Raw genomic sequence first — 4848 nt, forward strand, 5'->3', positions numbered from 1 at the left:
AAAAAAAAAAAAAAAAAGATCCAAATGATAATAAAAATATAATGGTAGATAGCAGGAGAACTAGAATTAGAAGTGGAACCTGAAGATGTGATTGAATCTCATGATAAAACTAACAAATAAGGAGTTTCTTTTCATGGGTGAGCAAAGAAAGTAGTTTCTTGAGATGGAATCTACTCCTGGTGAAGATGCTGTGAACATTGTTAAGATAACAACGAAGGATTTAGAATATTATATAAACTTAGTTGATAAAGCCATAGCAGGGTTTTAGAGGCTTGACACAAATTTTGAAAGAAGTTCTACTATGGGTAAAATGCCATCAAACAGTATTGCAGACTACAGAGAAATCTTTCATGAAAGGAAGTATTAATTGATGCAGCAAACTTCATTGTTGTCTCATTTTAAGAAATTGCTATAGTCACCCCAACCTTCAGCAATTACATCCTGATCAGTCAGCATCCATCAACATCAAGGCAAGACCCTCCACCGACAAAAGATTATGACTTGCTGAAGAATCAGATGATCGTTAGCATTTTTTAGTAATAAAGTACATTTTAATTAATGTATGTACATTGTTTTTCATAGTGCTATTGTCCACTTAGTAGACTACGGTGCAGTGTAAACATAGTTTTTTGTTTTTTGTTTTTTTTTTTTTGAGACTGAGTCTCGCTCTGCCACCCAGGCTGGAGTGCAGTGGTCGGATCTCAGCTCACTGCAAGCTCCGCCTCCTGGGTTCACGCCATTCTCCTGCCTCAGCCTCCCGAGTAGCTGGGACTGCAGGCGCCCGCCACTACGCCCGGCTAATTTTTTGTATTTTTAGTAGAGACGAGGTTTCAGCGTGTTAGCCAGGATGGTCTCGATCTCCTGACCTCGTGATCCGCCCGCCTCGGCCTCCCAAAGTGCTGGGATTACAGGCGTGAGGCACCGCGCCCGGCAACATAGTTTTTATAAGCACTGAGAAACCAAAAAGTTTGCGTGACTCACCTTATTATGGTGGTCTATAATCAGCAATATTTCAGAGGTAAGACTGTATTTGACTTTGCCATCAACTCAATGACTTACACCCCAGAAATTGTCATTAGCAGAAGCATACCAACGGTCAGGCAATGGGAGTAGTTTGCTCCAGTTGCAGGTAATAACGGGGTGCTTTAGAGAGCTTTTAAAACAATATAAAATGATTAATAGCCAATCTGATTTTTATTACCATATGCCAGGAATTCTAAACAACGTCAATGATAAAAAATATTTTGTTGGCCTAAGTTCTAAACAAATGCAGAGGTTACTATTGAGTTTTAATAATAAATGTGTGCTTCAAATTATCACATTTTTATTTCTTACCATGTAATAAACAGTTTTCTACATGAAAGTTATTTTGGAGAATTCTCAGTTTTGGAGCTGTCTTCAACACACATGGATTGTAATACAGCGATTTTCCACGTACCTTTTATCCAGTTTCCTCTAATAATATATTATCTTGCAAAACAATGATATCATTACAGCCAGAATATGGATGTCGGTATAGTCAAGATACAGAACATTTCCATCTCTACAAGGATCCTGTTTCCCTTTTATAGCAATAGCAACTTACATTATGCCACCATCTACTATTTAACCCCTGGCAACCACTAATTTGTTCTCCATTTCCATAATTTTATCATTTCAAGAATGCTATATAAATGGAATCATTCAGGATGTTAATGAACATGTTGGGATTTAATTTTTCACTCTGCATAATTATCTGGAGATTCATACAGGTTGTTGTGTATATTAATATTTCATTCCTTGTCATTACTGAGTAGAATTTCATAGTATGGATATACAAGTTTGTTTAACCAATCACTTAATGAAGGACATGTGGGTTGTTTCCAGTTTTGAGCTATTATGATTAAAGCTGCTATAAGTGTTCATGTACAGGTTTTTGTATGAAGGTGAGTCTTCATACTCTGGAACATATACCAAGTAGTACAATTACTGAGACATGGGGTAAGTATATGTTTAGTTTTATAACAAACTGCCAAAGTATTTTCTAGATTGCTGTACCGTCTTGCATTCTCACCAGCAATGTTTGAGTAATCTAATTTCTCCACATTTCTGCTAGCATTTCATGTTGTCATTGGTTAATACTTTAGCAACTCTAAGAGGTATGGAGAAATCATTGTAGTTTTACTTTGTATATTTCTAATAGCCAATGATGTTAAACATTTTCAGTTTTTCTTTCTTTTTTAAATTAACTAAAGCCCATACTTTATTCCTATTTCCTTAGTTTTGCCCAAATGTCCTTTTATGTCTGCAGGGTCTGTCATTCCCTGTTTCATTCCTAATATTAGTAATTTGTCTTTTTTTTCTTTGTTTTATTACAAGTTTGTCAGTTTTACCCATCTTTTAAAATGGCTGTTTTTTTTTTTTTCCAGTTGTTTTCTGTTTTCAGTTCTATTGATTTCTACTTTTATCTTGATTATTTCCTTCCTTAAACTTGCTTTGGGTTAATTTTTTCCTTCTTTTTCTTGGTTCTTGAGGTGGGAACTTAGATTTTTGATGGGATACTTTTTTTCATTTCTAATATTTGCATTTAGGGATATACATTTTCTCTCAATGCTGCTTTGACTATGTCCTACAAATTTTGGTATGTTGTATTTTCATTTCCACTCGGTTCAGTATATGACTGATTTCCCTTGAGACTTCTTTGATACTTGGATTATTAGGAAGTATGTTGTTTAATTTTCAAATATTTGCAGATTTTTCTGCTATCTTTCTGATATTCACATAATTGTTTTCATTGTGGTGATAGAACATAGTCTTTATTATTTCAAATCTTTTACATTAAATTTGTTGAGGTTTGTTTTGTGGCCTGAGATATGGCTTACTTGGTATACGTTCTACAGGTGTTTGAAAAGATTGTTTATTCTGCCATTGGTAGGTGCCGTGTTCTAGAAAAGGCTATTAGATCCTGTTGGTTAGCAGAGTTGTTGAGTTCTTCTATGTCCTTGCTAATTTTCTGGCAAGGTGTTCTATTAGTTATTGAGAGTGGGGTGTTGAAGTTTCCAACTGTAATTCTAGAATCATCTGTTTCTTTTTTCATTACTATGAGTTTTGCTTCCACGTATTTTTCAGCTCTTTTGGTTGGTGTATACACATTTAGCATTGCTATGCTTTCTTGATAGACTGACCCTTTGAACAATATATAATGTTCCTTTCTGTCTCTGGTAATTTGCTTCGCTTAGAAGTCTACTTTGCCGGGCGCGGTGGCTCAAGCCTGTAATCCCAGCACTTTGGGAGGCCGAGATGGGCGGATCACGAGGTCAGGAGATCGAGACCATCCTGGCTAACACGGTGAAACCCCGTCTCTACTAAAAAAAATACAAAAAACTAGCCGGGCGAGGTGACGGGCATCTGTAGTCCCAGCTACTCGGGAGGCTGAGGCAGGAGAATGGCGTAAACCCGGGAGGCGGAGCGTGCAGTGAGCTGAGATCCGGCCACTGCACTCCAGCCCGGGTGACAGAGCGAGACTCCGTCTCAAAAAAAAAAAAAAAAAAAAAAAAATCCAATTTACCTGATATGGGTATAATTATTTTGACTTTCCTTTGATTAATGTTTGCATGATATATATTTTACTTTCAACATGCCTATGTCATTAAGTTAGAAATGAGGTTTTTGTAGACAGCTGTAGTTGGATCATATTTCCACTCTTTTCACTTTCTCTATATTTTAACTCTTTTTTCATTACTGTTTGTAGACCAATCTCTGTATCTTAATTGGTATATGTACATCATTTGCATTTAATGTAATTTATATTTTAGGGACTAATCTTCCATTTAATTTTTTGTTTGTTTGTTCTGTTTTATGTTCCCCTGTGTTTTATCTCCTAACTTCTTGTGGATTATTTGACATTTTCTAAAATTCCATTCAATGTACCTATAATGCCTTGGATGTATATTTTTGTGTAGCTTTCTTCAGTGTTTGCTCTAATGGCTGTTATAAACAGAGAACACAGTTGTCTATTGGTGATGTCATTCCACCAATTTAAATGAAGTATAAAGACATTGTCTCCCTTTACATTCAGTTGTCCTCACCAATTCATAATACAGTTTTCTTTATGTTTTCCCCAATGTTTAGAACCTTATCAGACAGTGTGATTATTTTTGCTTGATCCATCAGCCATAATTGAAGATACTCACAAGGGAAAGGAAAGTCAACTGTTTTGCCCATATTTTGGTTATTTTGTTCTTTCTATTTCCTGATGTCCCAAGGTTCTTAATTTTGTTCATGCTTAGAGAGCTCCTTTAGACTTTTTTTTAGGGTAGTTCTGCTGGTGACAATTTTTTAAAAGTTTTCCTTTATTGGAGAATGTCGTGGTTTCCACTTCACTCCTGAATAATAGTTTTTGTTTTGTTTTGTTTTGTTTTTTTATACTTTAAGTTCTAGGGTACATGTGCATAACGTGCAGGTTTGTTACATACGTGTACATGTGCCATGTTGGTGTGCTGCACCCATTAACTTGTCATTTACATTAGGTATTTCTCCTAATGCTATCCCTCCCCACTACCCCCTCCCCACAATAGGACCCGGTGTGTGATGTTCCCCTTCCTGTGTCCAAGTGATCTCATTGTTCAATTCCCACCTGTGAGTGAGAACATGTGGTATTTGGTTTTCTGTTCTTGCGATAGTTTGCTGAGAATGATGGCTTCCAGCTGCATACATGTCCCTACAAAGGACACGAACTCATCCTTTTTTATGGCTGCATAGTATTCCATGGTGTATATGTGCCACATTTTCTTAATCCAGTCTGTCACTGATGGACATTTGGGTTGATTCCAAGTCTTTGCTATTGTGAATAGTGCCGCAATAAACATA

This window comes from Rhinopithecus bieti, unplaced genomic scaffold (genome assembly GCF_001698545.2).
Source record: "Rhinopithecus bieti isolate Rb0 unplaced genomic scaffold, ASM169854v2 scaffold_64080, whole genome shotgun sequence".
Lineage (NCBI taxonomy): Eukaryota > Metazoa > Chordata > Mammalia > Primates > Cercopithecidae > Rhinopithecus > Rhinopithecus bieti.